Source organism: Centropristis striata, chromosome 24 (assembly GCF_030273125.1).
Source record: "Centropristis striata isolate RG_2023a ecotype Rhode Island chromosome 24, C.striata_1.0, whole genome shotgun sequence".
Lineage (NCBI taxonomy): Eukaryota > Metazoa > Chordata > Actinopteri > Perciformes > Serranidae > Centropristis > Centropristis striata.
In genome coordinates, this window is record NC_081540.1 from 20,154,465 (window position 1) to 20,177,996 (window position 23,532).

The 23,532-nt window shown below is 39.9% G+C and overlaps 1 protein-coding gene across 2 annotated transcripts in view; it reads left to right on the plus strand.

Moving 5' to 3' along the window:
- Positions 1-23,532, plus strand: part of dmd (dystrophin) — a 432,308-nt gene continuing 408,776 nt past the window's right edge. For both annotated transcript variants that reach the window (XM_059327929.1, XM_059327930.1), the window contains exon 1: positions 1-37. The gene's annotated coding sequence lies outside the window, so the exon portion shown is untranslated. The remainder of the gene's footprint in view (positions 38-23,532) is intronic.

Consider the following 23,532-nt stretch of genomic DNA (forward strand, 5'->3'; position numbering starts at 1 on the left):
GAGGACGAGTTTGGAGAGATCATCAAGTGTCGGTCTGGTAAGAGATCAAAGCTCCCCTATAGTGTATATATAGTTCAATATTTTTTGTCATTTATTTCAGAAAGTGAAACTTAGAGACAATGAAAACACAAAACTCAGTGTCTCAGAAAATTAGAATATGACATAAGATCAATAAAAAAAGGATATTTTAAATACAAATGTCAGGCTTCTGAAAAGTATGTTCATTTCTATACACTCAAGACTTTGTTGGGCTCCCTTTTGCATGAATTACTGCATTAATACTTGGTGGCATGGAGGAGATCAGCCTACAGCACCATGTTGCTTTTATAGCAGCCTTCAGGTCGTCTGGTGTCTCTCACCTTCCTCTTGACAACAGCCCATAGACTCCTATGGGGTTCAGTCCAGCCCAGTAACACCATGGTCACTGAAGCAGCTTTTGATACCTCTACCAGTGTGGGCAGGTGCCAAGTCCTGCTGGAGAATGAAAGCAGCATCTCCAAAGAGCTTGTGGAAGCATGAAGACTCTAAATGTCCTGCTAGATGGCTGCTATGTTGACTGAGGACTTCAGAAAACACAGTGGACCAACACCAGCAGAGGACATGGACCCAAACCACCACTGACCCAGGACCATCATATTGAACTTTTTCCACAGTACTCTAATTTTCTGACACACTGAGTTTTGTGTTTTCATTATCTCTAAGCCAGAATCATCAAAATTACAAGAAAAACAGGCTTGAAATATCTCACTCTATGTGTAATGAATCTATATAATGTATAAGTTTCACTCTCTGAAATGATTGACAAAAAATGTTGAACTTTTTCAAGATATTCAAATTTTTTTTTAGATGTACCTGTATGTGTGTACTTTCTACATTGTGAGGACCGCAACAGGTTTTTACCATTTGGTCAGTCCTCACTGTTTCAGATGCCTGTTTGAGAGTTAGGGCTTGGTTTTAAGGCTTAAGTTTAAATGTGGTTTAGGCTTATTGTTGTGGTTAGTTAGTGATGCTAGTTGTGATGGTTAAGGTTAGGGTCCCCACACAGACGCCATATGCTTGTGTATGTTATAAACGAGAACCTGCCAGGGATGCTCAATACTCACACAGTCAACACATCACACATGCTCACAAACTGTTCCATTACACTGGCATGTGGCACAGCAAGGAACAGCTAAAAACTCTAAAAATATAAATTATATGATATTTTCATCTGACACACTCTTTTTGCACTTCTGAAGGCTCCGTGTGTGTGTGTGTGTGTGTAGATGCAGTGAGTGGTACACCTGCTTGTAAGTGACAATTTAATAATAATGGAGTGTGAGGACACTGTGTGTCACCACAGGTGGCCATTATTTCAAAGCTTTTAATTAAGTGTACATCAAATATAACTGTATCTGTACATGTGTTTTATAATGATTTTATATACTTATTCATGTATCTGGCTACTTTTAGACATTGCTCTATGCACATGATTGTGATTGACTCTGTGTCATGATGTTGTCGATGCTGGGGTTTTTAAATTGTTCCTACATTTCCCATGAACACCATTTCTTCCTCTTGCAAAGAGGATGTTGACAATCTAAAAACAGCTGCTCTGACCCATAGACTGTATCAATAAGCTGTGACCTTAATGAGAAGGCCTTTCTTCAGGTGTGAAGTTGCAGTTATAGATGTTATGAGCAATTCACCCTCTATGGTAGCTATTCTCAACCTTGGGGTCGGGACCCCCATTGGGGTCGCGAGATGATTTCTGGGGGTCGCCAAATCATTTTGGAAGTCAGCTCTGTCTCCACTGTGTTAAAGTGTTCATGTGTTCATGTGTTTTGGTCTTTTTGGTCACTTAATGTCTTTTTTAGGTCATTTTGTGTGTTATTTAGTCATTTTGTGTCTTTTTTGTGTCTTTTTTTGATCATTCTGTGTCTTTTTTAGTCATTTTGTGTATTTTTTTGATCATTTTGTGGTCAATTTGTGTCTTTTTTGGTCATTTTGTTTCTTTTTTGGGTAATTTTGTGTCTTTTTTGGGTAATTTTGTGTCTTTTTTGGTAATTTTGTGTCTTTTTTGATCATTTTGTTTCCTTTTTTTGGTCATTTTGTTTCTTTTTTGGGTGATCTGAACTGTGCGTGTGAGATTGTGTTCAGTGAGTGGGGGTCGCGGACAACATGCATGTTAAATTGGGGGTCACGACTCAAAAAGGTTGAGAACTACTGCTCTATGGTACGGTGTTGCCCTCAGGCAACCAACCTATTTTTGGCCTGTCAAATTTCTAAAATGCATATTTTTGAGTGATGTTGTTTTAAAAAGTGGGAAGAGTATAGGGAACCAATAGCAATGCTTTAATTTGTCACATGACCTCCAGGAGGCCATATTGAAACCCTTTTTTGCAGAGTTTTCCGTAGGAAACAGTTTTGCCATTTTGCGCCACAAAAAATCACTCAAAACTTAATTTTCTGGCCCTTTTCCATCTGGAAAAAAATATATTTCTAAATATAGGTGAGTAAACCTTCATTTTTGATAGTTTTATACACCTAGACTGTTCACACAATCAATTCAATGGGTCGTTGGTTCAATGGTACGATGTTGCCTACAGGCAACATTCAGACAAGAAACCAGTTTAAAAAGTTCCTTTTCTAATGTTTTTAAATTCAAAAAGTTATGCATTGTACCCTGTTGAAGCTACTGAATGTTTTACACGTTTATTAAATAAATTATGTTAAAATTCATTTTAAAAACGTTCTTTTTCACTTGTGCACCGATATGGTACAATGTTGCCTACGGGCAACGAACACCAAAAACTTCCCAAAAAAAAGAATTATAACATTTCTTCAGATTATGTTTATTCATATGTCTATTTTAAGACAAAAAGCTGAATTTCATCACTTTTTTCTTAAATGCTTCAGTTTGCTGATGCTGTTTGCACAGCAGGTGAATTCATATTCCAATGATCCCAATCCAGACATTTAATAGAGTATATGTCCTGTCCCACTTCCATACTGTTATTTTCCTCAATAATACATTAATTCAATAAAACAACCGTCAAACGGTGTCTTTTTGTTTTGAATATTCATTTTTTGTGAGTGCTCACGTTCATCATAGAAATAAACATCTAGTCATTTAGCAGACGCTTTTATCCAAAGCGACTTACAGGAAAAATAAATAAACATACAAATAAACAAACTCAATAGCCATTATATATATATATGTAAAATATCACCACTTTGTCACAGCGCTCGGCCTCAGATTCAGACGCACAAGGCTTGAGACTTGGCACAGGGCAGTGTCTGGCTGAGACAAAGTGATGTCACATGGTTGTTGCATAGCTGTGTGTATGGGCTTCACACCGGGGGAGACACGGTGCGGTGCAGAGGGCTGCTGGGAGCTCTGGGAGCTGCTGGGAGCTCTGGGTCTATCTGTTTGACTGTTGCACATGTGCAGCAACAAGAAGAAGCTCCTTCCTGCAGGCAGCTGTGTGTTTGTGCTGTACACTGTAACTGGCATGAAACAATCAGAAAAGATTGACACCAACACTCACCTTGGAGCTGAGGAGAACTGTTAAGAAATACCAGTGGAAATACACATTCTACATATCAATGTAGAAATGACTGTATGGAAAACACTATCTGTGTTTCCATTAAAGTCGAGGCGAATTTTAAAGCTACGTTTTGAAATGTCCCATAACTTTGGCCTCCTACGAGAAAATGGAGACAAGTCTTCAGGAGCTGGATCCTATAAATGTTCTTTCATGTCAGAGCCATAGACTGTATATAAATAATAGACATAGTCACCGTGACGTCACCTATTGGTTTGTGGCCCGTTGGAGGCATCGAGTTCAGCGTTACACTCGTCGCCATCTTGTTTCTGTATATAACGTTATATATATCTGCTTCTCTCCTGGTGACGGCTCGCCTCGTTAGTGACCTGTCAATCAAAGGTAGCCACACCCCAAATCATACGATTCTTTATCTTCTATTTTCTTCTAAATGGGGCCATTATTTCAACTATTAACATCAAATTGTATTGAAGATTTTTTACTAGTGATTGAGACCATAGTGTTGTCCTAAAAAAATTCTGAGGTAATAAATCAAGTGAGAAGTTTTCTCATTTTGCATTGAAATGAATGGACAGAAATGTTTTTGCAGCCAAACTTAGCGCCCCCTGCTGGAATTTTGGGTAGAATGCAGCTTAAGGCACTTCCTGGTTTGCCTCCCTGCTCAGACCCGGAGGTTGCCGCCTGGTCAGAGCAGAAACAGCTGATCAGTCATGTGAGTTTAATGTACATCAGAACTTATTCATAAAGAATAATTTCCATCTCCTGTTTAGCTCATTAACTATTTTCTGCAAAAGACAAAATCCACCTTAAGCAAGCGTAAAAAAACTTTTGTGCACATTTTCAAAAGTTTATTGGTGTTTCTATCAAGCTTTTCTCATGCAAATCTTGTAAAACATAATGAAGTAACAAGTAACAGGAAACAGGTGTACTCAACGATTTCAAAATTGATCTGAGGGACCATGCTTGAGTAAGTGCAGTTACTTTTCACAACTGACTTTTTTGTGTGTGCCATAAATCAATCATAAAAGTCCTGCAAACACATTATAGGAGGTGTTGAGGCTGCCACTCCCTGTGGTGCCATGTTGTTTTCTCAGGCTATTTTTATCCCTTGTGTCCAGGCCACAGTGGGTACATTTAATTCACATAGGTCCCCTTTAGTATCCATTTCACCCCTGAAGTTTTCCAGTTAGTTTAGCAAGGGCCTCACATGTAGAACTAAATCGGGCCTGAATTGTTTCCAGGCTAACTTGTCACCTAACTCAACCCAGGGCTAAAAATATTCAGTGTTTGTGTGATGTGTGACCATGACACTGAATCTCTGGCAGCGTGCTGGGATACGTTAGAGGTTTGATTTTCTCTTATAGCGCTTGTAAATACTGGATGACACGGGATAGTCCACTAGGCAGTGAGACACCAGTCAAAGAGACTGACTGAGACAGACAGATGGACAGTGGTGTCATGTAGGTGGTTTACTCTCTCAGTTCCACATGTGCATAGGCCTGTCATGATAACACATTTTTTTAGGACGATATATTTTCCCAGTAACGATCATGATAAACGATAGTATTGTGGAGTACATCCGTTTCCACATCAATGAATTTTTAAATCTCAAGTATATTAAACTTTGAAATTGAAATGTGGAAAATAAATATTAAATCATCCTAGATAAATAAAACATAAATATATAAACTAATATCAAAACAAATAAAATAGAATCCCAGGCTCTGTTAACAGAAATTGCACTGACATAAATATTATATTATCATATATTATAAATTATATATAAACAGCCGTTTCTGAGTGGCGTGCCTCCTTTAAGAGGCATGACAGTCAGTGCTAATAGGCTAACAGTTAGCTCTTTAGCAGTACAGTGTGTATGTGCTGCAGCAGCATGTGTTCACTTAGTGACCTCTGTTTGTTTACAACAAGCTCCGGACTGTTTGTGCACAGTTGGCGACGCCGTTTAATTTACGATTAGCGGCGGACACTTTATGTATAGTTAGCATGCTGGTTGTTTACAATAAGCGGTGGATGTTGTGCAGTTAGCTACGGCGGCCTCAGTTGTTGTGCAGCTGCTGAGCTGAAACGTGAAATCCAAAATGTTCCCACACCACACTGGCTTTGGCACCAATTCCTTTTATTCCACCAAACTTTCTGGAGTTGTGCAGACGTCGGGAAACTTGACTTCGAGTAACACACTCACTATGCTTCTGCTGGCTAGCGTCCGCACTGTGTGTGTGTGTGTGTGCGCGCGCGTCCATTTTTATACATTGAAGGATAAGTCCATATATTGATCTGTGAACTTGGTCGGTCAGCCTTTTGTTTTAATGCCCCGCGACCTAAATGATCTTCAACTCACACTGAGGATCAATACGCCCAGAACAATTTTTCAGTTTCGTAGCTTGATTGCAGACTTTCCTGCAACTGTCTGCAACAGTTTTTAGCTTTGGTCATTTCAAACAGCATTTTTACTCATTCATTTGTATTTCTGTTCTGTCTGTGAATGTTCTCGTCGTCACTGTAAATGAGGGAAACCTCAGACCCTTACCAGTTTAAATGAAGTGTATATATGTTTGTTTTTCTCTGGGACTGCTCATCTCCTCCTTCTCCTTCCTCAGGAGGCAAAATTTCCGTGCAAATAACTTCTTTTCCTTGAGTGACCTGCCTGTTTAAATCAGCTATTCTCAACCTTGGGGTCGGGACCCCAATTGGGGTCGCAAGATGATTTCTGGGGCTCACCAAATCATTTTGGAAGTCAGCTCTGTCTCCACTGTGTTAAAGTGTTCATGTGTTTTAGTCTTTTTGGTCATTTAATGTCTTTTTTGGGGTCATTTTGTGTGTGTTTTTTGGTCATTTTGTGTGTTTTTTGAGTCTTTTTTTACCTTTCTGTGGTCAATTTGTGTCTTTTTTGGTCATTTTGTTTCCTTTTTTTGGTAATTTTGTGTATTTTTTGGTAATTTTGTGTCTTTTCTGGTAATTTTGTGTCTTTTTTTGGTCATTTTGTGACTTTTTTGGTCATTTTGTGTCTTTCTTTGATCATTTTGTGGTCAATTTGTGTCTTTTTTGGTCATTTTGATTCCTTTTTTTGGTCATTTTGTTTCTTTTTTGTATGATCTGAACTGTGCGTGTGCGATTGTGTTCAGTGAGCGGGGGTCGCGGACAACATGCATGTTAAATTGGGGGTTGGGACTCAAAAAGGTTGAGAACTACTGGTTTAAATCAAGCTTCAATGAGTAAATAAAGTCCTATTTTCTCTCTCTCTCACTTCCACTCTTGCTCTTGTGTCTGCGTTCTCACAGCTGCTAGGTCATCTCATGCTGGAAATAGCGGTCAGCTGGCCTGACGGACGGCTGTTGTCGGTGTCAGATAGCTTGGTCTGGGAGGTTGCCATGCCTCCGCCTTCTCGCCATCTCTCACTCCTCTTTTCCTCTTTCATTGCTCTTTCCACAACCTCTTTCTGTCTCAGTCTGTGCAAACTCAGCTTCTTTTTCTCTGCCTTGTCTTTACTTTCATGCTGACTCCCCTCATCTCCCTCCCTGGGTCATATTTGACCACCCAAGTTGTTGTTCACGATATGGATTGTCTGTCAGGAGCTAAATCAAGCTGTGTCTCTGTGCTATATAGGTAACATTCTGCAGATTTAACATACCATGTTAAACACACACAGACTGTGTGGTGTTGGAGCCTAACCCACAGGAGATTTTTGAGGCCAGTATTGATACCTTTTTTAGGAGAAAAATGTACAGATAATCAATATCAGGGTTGATATACAGGTTCATCTCAATAAATTAGAATTTGAATAATACAAAAAATCTGAATATTACAAAAGACCAAGTTTAAAAAGTATGTTTGATATGGAAATGTTGGCCTCTGAAAAGTATGTCCATCTCATAGACTTCAGTGTTACACTCGTCGCCATCTTGTTTCCGATACAGGAAGCAGACCATATTTGGACTGTGGAGGAGGAGAGGGATCTGATCACTGACTACAGCCTCTCTACACCTCAACCTGACTGAGAGAAGCTGCTGCTAATTACTGTTAGCACTAACTGTTAGCATTAACTGGGATGTTCATTTTGGCAAAAAACAAAAACTAAATTTAAGTTACTTACCTCAGAAAACTGAGCAGCGACTCCTTGGAGTGTCTGTTAGTCCAACCAAACGCTGAACAAGACATTTTTACTGAACAAAACGTTCAAATAAACTGTCACTAAGTGAAAATACAGTGTAAGGCTCAAAGTTATGAGACCAAACCGTTTGAATAATACATTTTCCAAGAATCTTATTTGCATGAGTTTGGTCCATAAAATGATAAAAATAGCAAAAAATGCCCACCTCAGCGTCTAGATAAGCAAACGAGCCGAAATGATGAAATGTTGCTACATCAGGTTAATACCAGAGAGAATGTTACATCACTGTTTTCATATTTCCCCAAATGTTTTTATCCTCAGATTTCATGAATTATGTTAACTATATTTGAAATAATACAAAGATCTATGTAGTGATCGTTTTTGCGTGCTGTGAATTCATTTTGTAATTATTACTATTCATTTTCCAAGCAATGTATTAACATTTCCATTCACAATAGATTAATGGATAGAGACAGTTTCTCATTGGCTTTGCATTTTTCAGTATGACTGGCAATTTGCTGTAATATATCACCTCTGGCAATGCAAAAGTACGCAGCCGATATGCCAACATGTTGGCCACATGATTTATCCTACTAGGCTGTGTGTGTATGAACGTGAGTGTGTGTGTGTGTGTGTGAGGGCGGGACGCCGTGGGAGGGTTTGTGTACTCTTGTAGATTGGTTTTTAAAATTGTAGAATTTATCAACATTGACAACCTTTCATCGGGTGTTGGGGATTGGAGGTGTGTGTGTGTGTGTGTGTGTGTGTGTGTGTAGACATCTACATGTGTCTGCCTTGTTATCACACCCTGAGGGTCCATAAGCACTTTGCTATTCCTCATCATTCCTGGCCTATAGGCACAGCTTTCTGGTTGCTAATCCTGATTGGGGCAGACAGGCAGGTAAGTTCAGGCGTTACTGTGGACAACTGCACCCTAAGGACCCCTTTGAAATATACAGTGGCTGTATCCCACTGTCAAGGAAGGATCCTCGAACGGCTGAATTTGAAGGATTCTACGTCATCGACATTCTGCGAAGGACTGTCCTAATGTCCAGGATCCAGAGTCCTTCTTTTGCCCAAATTCCAAGGATGCTTGTGTGTATCCTCCGTGCGCTCCGACTACCCATAATGCTTTGCGCACACCTGTCTACCGGGAGATTTAAAAATGGCGAGTGAAGAAACAGTGGCGATCTATATTCAGTTTACACTGAATATTTGTTATCACAAAAGTCAAAAGTTATCATCATGTTATCAGTCAAAAGTTTTAGAACACCCCAATTTTTCCAGTTTTTTATTGAAATTCAAGCAGTTCAAGTCAAATGAACAGCTTGAAAGGGTACAAAGGTAAGTGGTGAACTGCCAGAGGTAAATAAAAAAAGGTAAAATATAATGTACATTTCAGAATTATTCAAGTAGGCCTTTTTTCAGGGAACAAGAAATGGGTTAACAACTTAACTCTATGGAGTCTTGGGCTATTTTGTCCATTTTTGAATTCTTTTCATGTCTTTGTAAGTCATTTTGTGTCTTTTTTTAGTCATTTTGTGTCTTTTTTTAGTCCTTTAGTCCAACATAAAATGTGATTTTGAATCTTTTTTTTACTTTCAAAACACTATCATGCTCAATAAAGAATGTTAAATGTTGCAAATGTGCATTAATTTCAGAGTACACTGAGACATTAAACTGCATCATTTTCAATTAAATTCTGGAAAAGTTGGTGTGTTCTAAAACTTTTGACCAGTAGTGTAACTTACAAAACTTGTGTTCAAAGTCAAGCAAAACATATGCATAAACAAATGCCAGAATATTTAGCTAAAAGATGATAAACATCATCTTGATACATTGTCAGTTAAGTTAATTGATGCGCTGTCATCTCCTCTTCACTTACTTTCACTTGAATTTTCTTCACTCTGTTCCTCTCTCCTTTGACTTCTTTTGACCACCTTCGCCTCATTTCGCTCTCCTCGTCTTGACTTTTTGACTTCACTTCTTTTCAATTCACTTCTTACACTTCTCAACTTTTTTCTTCCCGTGTCCTTGTTTCACTTTTCACTTTACTTCACCTCATCACTTTTGACTTCTTCTGGCACCTCATTTTCCTCTCCACTTCAGCTTCTTCCCCCTTTCTTTTCTTCGTCTCTTCATTTTATCTCATCTTCAGATGTGGATTCTCTGTCTGGTTGTCAGAAGCTTTTTTGTCAGAACGCTGGCCAGTTAAAGCACACACACACATGCATACCCCACTGAGTAAATCTCTAAATATACTGCATATGTAGCTACACAGAAAGCCATCAGATAACATGCTGGGATTCAAATTGTCCCTCAGTGCTGTTTTAGGATCAGCCTCTCTGGCTTTTAATCTTAACATTATCTGTCAGGAGCACAGGGGGGGTCCAGATCTGGGGACAGCCACAGTGTCTGGGGACAAAACCACTTAGAGCTCCCTACTTTAAGTCAATATCAGCCTTCACTTCACATTTACAAAACAGCCATTCTGTATCAAGTATGGAGAGAGAAAACGGGACACATATTAATAACAAATCTAATTTTATTTTACCCTCTGTTTACATATTTTTAACAACCAAGGACAAAATAAAAAACACCTAAACTAGCAAAGAATTAAAGAAACAAGCTATTTAGAGAGAAGACAACAAACTAAGCAAAAAAAAAAGGTAAACAGCTAAACAAACAAATGCTGAGAACTGAGCTACAGGAGAACATCTGTACAGTCTCCTTGAATCCACCTCAGTGAAATAAAAATTACACATTTTTAGTGATGTGCCGATGAAGCCTCACTAGATGGCACTCTTTGTTCAACAAAGAGCTGGAAGCAAACTCAATTACATTCCTTGACCTTTTCCCTTAAAAGCAAGAGCACCATCTAGTGGGTTCATAAAATATAGAATAATGGTTCATGAGGCTTCATTAGTACATCACTACACATTTTTCAAGCCTGACTGAAGATTTGGGACACTTTGAAATGGGAAGAATTGTTAATGTGATAGGAACAGGTCTTAGGTTCCAGTTGTAGCTCAGAAGTACATTTATATTTTTCTGTGATGACTCATAGTACAGGTACATCTCAAAAATTTCAATATTTTTTGTCAATTATTTCAGAAAGTGAAATTATATAGATTCATTACATATAGAGTGAAATATTTCAAGCTTGTATTTCTTGTAATTTTGATGATTCTGGCTTAGAGATAATGAAAACACAAAACTCAATGTCTCAGAAAATAAGAATATTACATTACACAAAAAGGATATTTTAACACAAACGTCAGGCTTCTGAAAAGTATCTTAATTTCTATACACCCAATACTTGGTCGGGCCTCCTTTTGCATGAATTACTGCATTATTATGGCGTGGCATGGAGGAGATCAGCCTACAGCACCATGTTGCTTTTATAGCAGCCTTCAGGTCGTCTGGTGTCTCTCACCTTCCTCTTGACAACAGCCCATAGACTCCTATGGGGTTCAGTCCAGCCCAGTAACACCATGGTCATTGAAGCAGCTTTTGGTACCTTTGCCAGTGTGGGCAGGTGCCAAGTCCTGCTGGAGAATGAAAGCAGCATCTCCAAAGAGCTTGTGGAAGCATGAAGACTCTAAATGTCCTGCTAGATGGCTGCTATGTTGACTGTGGACTTCAGAAAACACAGTGGACCAACAGCAGCAGAGGACATGGCCCCAAACCACCACTGACCCAGGACCATCATATTGAACTTTTTCCACAATACTCTAATTTTCTGACACACTGAGTTTTGTGTTTTCATTATCTCTATGCCAGAATCATCGAAATTACAAGAAAAACAGGCTTGAAATATTTCACTCTACGCGTAATGAATCTATATAATGTACGAGTTTCACTTTCATTGACAATTAAAAAAAAAAACTTTTTCATAATATTCTCATATTTTAAGATATACATGTATGTGTCAACTAGATGACAAGGAATCATCATAGAACCAATTGAAATTGGCAATACAGTTATTTATATTGGGGCAGATGGTTTAATCCTTTATCGGGCAAAGAACCGTATTTGGTAACGTCAGCGGACATCCTAAATGGGGTCCCCTCACCTCTCATGAGGTCGTAGAACCACATGGACCCCTCCCAGCTAATCAGCGAGATTAGGCTACGTGACAAATAGTGACACCATGATATCTGACCAATAACGATACTAATAATCACTCAGTTGACCTTGATTTGCAACATAAAAATGAAACATTTTGAAAAAAAAAATCACAAAAGTAAAAGTCGTGCAGTATCCTCCAATATGATTTGGTTGGGTTGAAATTTTCAGTTAGTATTTCAATGAGTGCCCTATAAAAGGCTACACCCACAAAAACACTCTATTATATTAATATCTACGGATATTAGTATATCCGTCTGATTCCCTTACTGCCTACAGTAACACTAATGCATTGGTTTTTCAAAGGCCAAGGATCTTTTCATGTAACAATATTTAGTGTGTTTGGAGTTTATTTAGCTCAATATCCCTTATCACTTACAGTCCAAAAGAGAAAAAAAGTGTCCAAACTTTAATTCCCAACTCTGAGTCAGTGGCTCTGCATGATCAAGTAATGACATTAATGGGCAGAAGATGGCAGCAGAGGCAGCCGGTGGCTTTGTAACCGTCCTCAGAGAGACTGTGAGATGCTGGCAATGAAGATGAATGTGTGGGAACAGATCCGCCTGTTCTTGGGAGATTTCAGTCTGGCTGTGTATGAGAGAGAGACAGGTTGGGTTGAGAGAGCGGAGGAGAGAGAGGACTGAGGGGAAAACAAACACAAAACAAGAAAGATAGTAGAGAAGAAAGGCAGCTGTTGTTCTCTTGGGGGAAGGAGAGGATGGGTGGTAAAATAAATGACTGAGTAGTGATGGATATGAACACACACACTGTCTCTCAGTAAGAATGGAGTGGAGGGTTCAGTGTATGATCTGACCCACATGGAGTTTCTGGGTCACTCCAGGCCAGAGGAGGAGGTTGTGTGTGTGTTGTAATGAGTCTGGTAGTCGAGGATCCCAGAGGAACCCCAACCCTGCTCAGTCAGACGCACTCACAACCAGCATTCAAAAACCCTTTCTGGGTTAGGAGTAGTCACGCCAGGAAAAGTGGGTTTTTCAGAATCAGGTTGCACCCCATTCTCATGGAAGTGGGCCAAAAGCTGGCAGCGGGGCGCACGCTGATCAATCAGGTGGGAGGAAGAGTCACGCTGGGCTCAAGTCAACCACAAAAAGTAATTCTCATTGCACGGATTATCATGACTCATTGATGTGTCAAGCCTCCATTATCATCATCACAGTTGGTGTGGTGTCATTAGAGGACGCTGTATCTGACTCTATTGGATTTGTAAAAATGGGGATCAGGTAATGGGTGGGTGTGAATCATAGACTGTATATAAATAATGGACGTAGTCACTGTGACGTCACCCATTGGTTTGTGGCCCGTTGGAAGCCTCGAGTTCAGCGTTACACTCGTCGCCATCATGTTTCCGATACGCGGAGCAGACCATAATTGGACTGTGGCGGAGCGCGAGGGATCTGACGACACTGACTACACGCATCTCTACACCGGCAACCCGACTGAGAGAAGCCGCTGCTAATTCATGTTAGCATTAACTGGGATGTTAGTTTTGGCTAGCAAAAAAACAAAAACAAAATGTATCTTTCTTACCTCAGAAAACTGAGCAGCGACTCCTTGGAGTGTCTGTTAGTCCAACCAAACGCTGAACAAGACATTTTACTGAACAAAACGTTCAAATAAACTGTCATTAAGTGAAAATATAGTGTGAAAGGGTCAAAGTTATGAGACCAAACCGCTAAACGTCTTTTCTATCTATATAATGTTATATATAACTTTATTGACACGTTGCCGTGGATACGCTCTGCTTCTCTCCTGGTGACGGCTCGCCTTGTTAGTGACCTGTCAATCAAAGCTAGAAACGCCCCAAATCATACGATTCTTTATCTTCTATTTTCTTCTAAATGGGGCCATTATTAGGACTATTGACATCAAATTGTCTTGAAGAAGATTTTTTACTAGCAATTGAGACCATAATGTTGTCCCTGAAAAAATTTCTGAGGTAATAAATCAAGTGAGAAGTTTTCAAATTTAGCACTGAAATGAATGGGCAGATTTCTTTTGCAGCCAAACTTAGCGCCCCCTACTGGAATTTTCGGTGAATTGCAGGCTTTATGCACTTCCTGGTTGGCCTCCATGCTCAGACACGGAGATTGCCGCCTGGTGTGAATCCTGAACCGGAAGGCAAACAGTTGGGATTTTTCATGCACCTAACTAATTTCAGATGCACTGAAAGTTATTTTGTTCTATAACTGGGCCTGACCATAATCTGCTACTTCAACTCCTGAAAAAGAAAACAAAGTTTCGACTGGAAATGACACAGAACAGTAAAGTTGTGCTGCTAATAGTGATGAATGATTAGGGCGGGGCTACTGTATGATTGACAGGTTGGTGCTGTGGCGCACTGTGTGTTTTCGTCTTCACACTTAACTGGAACATTTTGGTGAATTAAAAATTTCTTGTTCAGTTGGACTAAAAGACACAAAGAGATGTTCACTAAGAAGAACAATTGTCCCTTGCTAGTCAAGCTAGCTAGCCCTGGCGTTAGCTGATGACATAGCATCATTTTGTACGGTGGCCCTGAGAGCTCACAGCGCTGCAACTTAACCCATTGAAGCCTGGAAAGCAGATACGTCGTTTTGTAGTATTTGTATAAGCTCTCAAATACCTTTTTGAATTTCATTTCTATCTGCTACAGAGGCTGAAAAATCTATTATTTAGTAGAAGAGTTGACACTTTTTTCCCCAGAATTTTCATAAAATTAGAGGCTTATTTAAAAAACGCCCAGCGATTTTTCAGGCCTCAATGGGTTAAGAAAACACATGCAAATAACACAAAAAATAAGCAAATTGAGAAAACATCGTCATCAATCTGACAACACAAGCGCAGCATTTAGAAAATGCACTGCAAAGACAACAACACAATAGATGTGTTTCCAGAAGACACTTAAAAGTGATGCACATATCTGGCCACGAGTGTTATTATGTTACTTCAAGAAAATGGTAAATTATCACGTTATTTCATAATAATGATATTTTCATGTTATAATGTGATCAAATCAAATAAATAAATGATACGTATGTTTTTGTTGGTCTCTCTCAATTGCACCGAGTTGGTCTTGGTCTTGCTAGCCTGCTAACGCTCTCATGCTATCGATCGCTGGCTAACGTTAGCATGCTATGATCAGCCGCTAACGTTATAACGTGAAATTATCATTATCTTGAAATAACATGATAATAATAACTTTATAATAACTTTATTTATATAGCACCTTTCAAAAGCAAGTTACAAGGTGCTGTACAACAGAAATAAAACATATCAAATACAATTCACTAACAACAACAAGAAATTACATTAAAAAAACTTAAAAAAAAATGTAAAATGTAAAATTCAAAATCACCAATCACAACAAGGTAATCATACAATAGTAAAAAAAGGAAATTAGGAGACGGCCAATCGATAAAAGTGAGTTTTTAAAAGAGATTTAAAAGAAGCCACTGAGCTCGCCGGGCAGGGAGTTCCACAGCTGTGGAGCATGGACAGCGAAGGCCCGGTCATCTTTTGTAATCAGACGGGACCTCGGGACCAGAAGCAAAGCTGTGCCGGCGGATCTCAGGCAGCGTTCAGGCTCGTAGGGTAAAAGCATCTCATTGATATAGGCAGGAGCCTGACCATTTAGGGCTTTAAAAACAAGTAATAAAATCTTAAAATCAATTCTAAAACTCACAGGCAGCCAATGGAGGGCAGCAAGGGTTGGAGAGATGTGGTCACTTCTCTTTTTTCCTGTTAAAAGCTTGGCAGCAAGTATATTTAAGTGACAACTAAGTATATGTTGAAGCCTATGGATGTTTCCCTTGCTAATCCCAGAGTACAGGGCATTACAATAATCCAATCTTGATTAAATAAAATATCACATAAATATAATATTTATGAAAAAAATCACAAGCGTGCAGAGGTGGGCAGAGTAGCCAAAAAATGTACTCAAGTAAAAGTAATGTTACTTAAGATTATAATTACTCAAGTAAAAGTAAAAGTACTCATAAAAATAATTACTCAAGTAAGAGTAAAAAAGTATGCAGTGAAAAGACTACTCAAGTACTCAAGAGTACAAGTACTGCGTTTTCTCCGGATTTATTTTTGAAAGCAACACAAACACAAAAAAAAAAAAGTAATTACCATCCCGTAGCCAAATAGAACGGCATAAAAGTACCGTTCCTTCTTCAAATATATACTCAAGTAAAAGTAAAAGTATGGTCCAAAAAAACTACTCCTAAAATTACAATTTATCCAAAAAGTTACTCAAGTATTTGTAACGGAGTAAATGTAGCGCATTACTACCCACCTCTGCAAGCGTGTCCAGACATGTGCATCACTTTTAAGTGTCCTCTGGAAACACTTCTGTTGTGTTGAGGTCTATTTGCAGCGCTTTTCCTTATTGTGTTGTGGTCTTTGCAGCGCGTTTTCTAAATGTTGCACTTGTGTCCTCAAATTGATGAAGATGTTTTCTCAGTTTGCTTGTGTTTTGTGTATTTGCATATGTTTTCTTAAAGGAACACTCCACTGTTTTTTCATATTAAAACATGTTATTCGCTTTTCGAAGCGGATAAAAAAGATAACTATAATGTATGGCGGAATAGCACTTGGGAGCACTTCGACTCGGTGCAGTAATATCATCACTCCTGACGGAAGTGAGAGGGAGCGGAAGTGATGATATTACTGCGCCGAGTCGAAGTGCTCCCAAGTGCTATTCCGCCATACATTATAGTTCTCCTTTTTATCCGCTTCGAAAAGCGCCACGTTTTATTTTGTGTCGCCATACTTGGTCGTTTAACTACTCGTGTAGCTGTATTTAAATAGGGAAAACGTGGAGGAGTTTGGTCGCTTCTAACTGTCCATCTGTTTGGATCCTAATGAATGAACTGGGCTAAGCTAAGTGCTAGCCAAGTAGCTCAGCGCGCCAGGGCGATTGAGTGCACGCATTGAGACGCAAGAGGTCTGTATCAACTCGTCTTACTTACCCGAATAACATGTTTTAATATAAAAAAACGGTGGAGTGTTCCTTTAAGTTGCAGTTGCTGTGAACTCTCAGGGCCACCAACACCAACATGGCAATTGCAAAAATGTCGAACACGAGGCTTAAAAGCGGATAATTAGTTTTAGTTAACTTAAACACACAATGAATACATAACTCATCAAAAAGCATGAACATGTATTATTTGTAACGGTAAGATCATTAGGTAGGTCTGTTAAAGTCCTAGAGTCGGCAAATAATCGTGTTGTATAATGTGCACATGACTGTACCTTTTCCTTCCACACAAAAGGGCCGAGACAGAAAAAGACTCACAAGGCCAGCTCCATCAAACACATGATGGAGGAATAAGATCAGCTCCACTTTGATCCTCTGCTGCATCACTATCACACACTTTATCAGAAAATGTGTGTGATGTGCTCCTGTATGTCTATCTCTCTGAGAACCGATTTTGAGTTTTAGACCTTGGAATGAGGACACTGGCCAGTCCTCGCTCTGGGACAAACTATCAAAGGGCAGTTTGAGGGGTGGTGACCTGCTAGCTGAATGGTTAAGGTGTCTGCAATGTTTCACAGTTTTTATAAATGATGAACATAAACGTACACATAGTTATTCAAAATGTGTCTTACTGAGTATTAAATATTTAAACAAAAGACAGATAAGGACATTGCTAACAGGGGTAAAGGGCACAACGAAAATAAAAGCTTCAAAATAAATATTGGGAAGAGACAGAAAAGATAACAAAATATGTACAGAAATAAATGTGGTTTTATAGTGAAACCAGGAATTGAAAAGCACAGAACTCTTCCAAGGCCTCTAGTCCAGTTTTCAAGCATATCTGCACCTTTTAAATTGGGAAATATTTTACATACTTGCATACAAAATGAAAAATACCTTATTATCATGTACATGCTATAAATTAAATATCATTAAAATTTAAATAAGATATTATACACAGCAAATTCGGAAGTGTTAATTCAACTCCTAGGGAGTTAAATTCAGCACTTTAAAAGTGTTTTTCATCCAAAATAATCTGTCCAATCATGTTGAAGCACAACTGTAAACAGTTTTAAAAAAATAATTAGATCTCCACAATACTCATTATTGATGATCCACTCCTTCCCTTACAAGTCTGAGTCTTACCTGTTGACTTCTCAGTTGTCACCCTAACAGTAAGGCCTGCAAAAGCTCCTCAAACACATCTGCATCGACTCCTGTCCCTGATTCATCTGTTATGTTCAGCTCAGTCTCAAGTGGAAGATCTAGCTTTTGAATGACTGATAAAAATATTAGATTTAAAACAATGGAAAAAATTACAATAAGCATATAACCAGAAATTTGCTAAGCTTGTATTTCAACATTTTAGGTCAACTTCTACTTTTTGATCGATTCACAGAGGGCATTACCATTAGCCATCATAAACACAACTCTATAAAAAGACATTTAAATATCACATAAATTCAGCAGGTATTGTAGCAATTAGTCAATTTACACAAACATTTTGGGCTGTATTAAAAGTGATACCAACCTTTCTGATGAAATGTGTTGAAGTCATCATAGTCATCTTCAGTCTCAGCCACTTTGACATACTGTCCTCAAAAGTCCAGCATGTGTTCCCTGTTAAAAAGGTTGCCGCCTCACAAACCGCAGCAGGCGAAATGCACGCAGGACTAACAACCTGCAATCGGACTTAGCTATTATCTCCCACAAACTGATGATAACGATACCAAAGTCAAATAAGTTGTTTCGGTCCCTAAAGTATCTCCAACTGAAAGCCAGCAGCTTTAAGAACATCTCCACAACAAATATAACGGTGAAGATGATGTTACTGATCTGCAACATGGACGTTAACTTCTTAGGCTGCTTATGATGCTCTATGACCATGGTGAGAATACTGAGGAAAACGCAACCATGATCACTTGGTCAAATGGACAGACTCCAATGAATAGTCCAACACCCCTCCACAGTTGAAGAAAAAGTCCAAATTGTGCCAGATGCTGCGAAGATAACTCCCTCTATATCCACAGGGTCACATATGCAACCGAGTCTGCTACCTCTTGTTTCAAGCTTTTCCCGACACCAGGCTTGTACATGGCCAGACTCACACAGCTCAGCAGGACCATCAGTGCGGACACATAATCCAACCATGGACTACAGGCCACTTTCAGACACCAGTCACGGAGTCTTGTCTGCTTTAAGCATCAGAAAACCACAGGTGACAGGGCCGGGTAAGGCAGCCGCTCCTGGTCCGTGGAGACGTAGTGTGGGTTGTGAACTCCTGCTTTGAGTATAGTAAGCGCCACCTCCTGCTTCTGCTCCTCCTGTCCCTCCAAGTCAGCCATGATCGAAGTTGTTGAGCACAGATGGGAGAAGACGATAACTTGCCACAATTGTTGTGCACTTGAAAATGTTCCTTCGAAGTCCATTCAGGTTAATATCACTTTAAAATATATATATATTTTAAGCTAACGCTATCAGGTAATGTGAAAAAGAACCAGTTGTACTGTTTCAGTACAGAAATGAAATAATTTTGAAAGACATCTGTATTTTGCAATAAAATAAGTACATAGTTGAATTAAACTAAGCAAGTGCTGAATCAACACTGTATTTTCAACATACAACACCAACACTGGAAATCTAACACTCTTGATTTTGCTGTGTACAGTCTCATTATACAACACAATTCAAAACAAATGTGAGATAAAAAAAAATGCTAGCAGACGTGCAAAATGCAAGTCCAAATGTTTTTTCAGGCTTCAGATTCTCCAGGCTTTGACAGTGATTGTAGACGTCCGCTTGAAAATGTTTCTTCGAAGTCCATTCAGGTTAATATCACTTTAAAAAATATATATATTTTAAGCTAATGCTATCAGGTAATGTGAAAAAGAACCAGTTGTACTGTTTCAGTACAGAAACGGAATCATTTTGAAAGAAATCTGTATTTGGCAATAAAATAAGTTTTCACATTTGTGCCAATAAAGCCTTATTGAATTGACTAGACCTAGTCTTACACATGTCAGAAGAACTGTTACAGAAATTACACTTTCAGTGTTTGTTGTAACTTAGGTAGAAATCAAATGTGCATACTCTAACATATCTACATATGTTTTTATTTTTTAGGTACTCGCGAGTCATGCTAACTAGCCTCCACCTGGACAATGGGAGCCGCACGGTGACCGTTACTAAAGCTCAGCCTGCCTGCTATCATGAAGGCTAACCTAGTCCTCCTGCTAACACCGACACCAACACAAAGATACATGATTAGCTCTTCTCCGTTAGTTAAGCAAAAATAACGTCACCCGAAGGCATTAACATGGCATAGATAGCTACAACACTGTGTAACTTTAAACTTATAGAAACTCACCGGCATTTCAGACGTTCATTATTACGGCGGGAGCTGAGGGGGGTATGTGACTCCGGTATTAGCTGCGGCTAACGTTAAATTGAGAAGCTAAAGTAAGGATTTTTTACCGTAATTTTCGGACTATAAGCCGCGCCTTTTCCCTTATTTTTCGATTCTGCGGCTTATATAACGGTGCGGCTAATCTATGGATTTTAACAGCTAACGGCCACTAGGTTACCTCCTAAATCTATGGATTTTACAGGTTACAGTCCACCAACTTTAACTCTATGGGCTCTATGACCGGTCCGCCAGGAGCGGCGGGCTCCAGCAGGAGAAGCTGGAGGCAGGTGTACGTACCAGAACGGCTAGGGGTCCTTCAGATACTTTTAAGCTATTTTTCACTTGTCTGTGTGTATTTGTGTCGAAAGCTACTTAGTTTGTCGGAGTCGCCGTGCCGTAATCAGCGGCAGACGAAGGACCCCGAGCCAATCTGGAAGAGCGCCGGAAAAGAGTGAAACAGGTAGCGCACAAAAGTAAAAGTGAAACCGAGAGTGGTACGAGAGACAGAACGAGAGACAGAACGAGAGCAAGACCGACATTACGAGAGCGAGATAGTTTGTGCAAAGGAAGTTTTCATGCACAAACCGTCATTATGGAAAACAAACGTAGAAATGCATATGATGCAGCTTTTAAGTTAAAGACAGTCAATCTGGCTGTAAAAGAAGCTTCCTCAAGCAGCCATCTCTTTCCCGTCAATCCCCTCTGTGCACGAACCCTTACATATGGTGATTAAACATTAAAACACCTACGGCTTATATATGTACACATCATTCAATTTAGCTGCTGCGGCTTATACTCCGGTGCGCCTTATAGTGCGGAAAGTACGGTACTCCTGCCCGTTAAAAAGCTCTGGGTTTAGAGCAGAGCTTGGTGTCTATTTCTCCAGGACGTCAACAGCTGTAACTGTACTCCAGCAGCAACATGCCACCCGGCCCACAGAGCTAGTCCGGCTTTTAGCAGCTGTCCCTGGGCAAGCAGGAGCCCAACCCCCGGCACAGCCCCGGCTCTCTATTCCATCGCTAGACATTTTGCCGTGTACAGCCAACACCATCACTCATCAAGACTAGACCATAGCTAATTAACTATGCGCACTTCATGGCCAAAAGACTTTTCCAACAGAGAATATTCAATTAACAGGAAGCGTCCTGTGCATGCTACATTACTTTAGCTAGCTTAAACGTAAACCTCTCACAAAAAATTAGCAGTTGTATATATATACCGTGTTATCTAAACGTGTAACCTATCTTTACGTTAAGCAAAATGTGTATGCAAAAGGAACTAAAATGCACACTTAAAAAAATAGCATATAACAACCATACGAATGGGACTTAGCCTACCTTGTCACGATATCAGCTACAGACAGGACTCCGTGAGACTTATCATAGACACATAAAAAACTACCGCATAGGAAATATTATTAAATAGGCATGCTGCCTTTCATTTACTTACCAAAAGATACTCGGTGAAGTCCAAGGGAGGTCAAAGTAGTAGTCAGAGTCGTCCCGCCCTTTAGGCAAATGCGCCACAGATCCGTTGGAATTCTGGGAGCAACTCTGTTAAGTGTTGATTTTAAAGTCAACACTTAACAGAGTTGTTTGGATTTAACTCCCTGGATTTACACCAACTCTTTTGAGGATTTAACTCTCACATAGTTGAATTAAACTAAGCAAAAGTTGAATTAACACTGTATTTTTAACATACAACACCAACACTGGAAATCTAACACTTTTGATTTTGCTGTGTAGTTGGGTGTAGAGATGTAACGATATGAAAATTTCATATCACGGTTATTGTGACCAAAATTATCACGGATATCAATATTATCACGGTATCGTTGTACATTTTGTTAATGTGTTCAAAATGTTCAAAAAGTACTGAACACACACACTTTAATCTTTTAACCACGTTTTGTTTAAAAAAAATAAAAAAAAACCTTTTCTTTACATTCATGGCTCATGACAACTCTGGAGGAGAAGAAGGTGCAGTGATGACCACTGTCCTCAAAAGTCCAGCATGTATTCCCTGTTAAAAAGGTTGCTGGCTCACAAACCGCAGCAGGCGAAAGGCATAGGCAATGCTGTCAAAGTTGATGGCTCCCATGTGAGGGTTGAGTTCCCCGGCACTGCAGACATTGTTGTACAAGTTCCAGTTCACAGGCGTTTGCCACAGTAGGGAATAACTCATTCACAGCTGGAACATGATGGAGCAGCCAACGAGCAGATCTGCCCGTTCTCACTGTAAGGTGGCACATCATGGCAGTGCCGCATCCCGCCCTTGCTGTCAGGCGAACAGATAAATGGGGATTTTTCACCATACTTGGTCATGAAGAATGAACTTAAGGACACGTTGTACATTCCAGGAATGTCCTCTCCCAGAAAGCAGCGGTTTCACAGCTGCCCCACCCACAACTGGATTCCCATCACGCCGAAGACGTGGATGACAAAAATGTAGAGGACGAGAATGTTTGAGCATTGGCATGATGTTTATGAGGACCGTCATCACGCCTCTTAAGCCTGATTTCCACCGGGCGCGTTACAGCCGCGGAACGGCAGCGCCGCCGTCGCTGTTGCAAATCGCTGCCACTCTAATCAATGAGAGCATTTCTACCGGGCGCGCTGTGGAACGTTACAGCAACGTTTCAGCCACGGCTCTCCTCGAGCATTAGGTAGGCGTTCTATTTTCTCCGCGAGCCTCTGCTGAACCGCGTAAATTTCAACAGAGCAGATCGCTCCAGACAGGAAGTCCGACTCAGAATCAACGTAATACACTTCCGCCCCCTTTCAAAATAAAACAAAGGCAGTTCATGCAGCCTAAAACTACTTCACATCAACATTATGTTATGACCGAGGCACCAGATCAGCAATCAATCAATCAATCAATCAATCAAAGGGTCTCAGAGGATCGGCGACACGGACGACAAGAGACTGATTGTTGAAGTGGAACATCATACAATCATTTATGACATAACATATTGTTTTTATAAGGATAGATGGTTAGATCAACAGATCGATCCACGTCAGAGAAGCAAAGTAAGCTGTTGGTTGTTGTTGTTGTTTACTTTATACACACAGTTTATCACGGGATGTCGCGGTCTCCCGTATGTTCAGGATTATCGCGTGTTCTCGTTATCTCGCGTGTATATGGCTGGCTCGCTATGCTGCCGTTCCAGGGCCATAACGCGCCCAGTGTGAATTGGCGCCGGGCAGAAGACGGAGCAAAACCGCGGTGGAGCCGTTCCGCGGCTGTAACGCGCCCAGTGGAAATCCCGTTATTCTTGGCACTTGACAGAAATGCAGGTGCATGCCGACGGACTCCAATGAATAGTCCAACACCCCTCCACAGT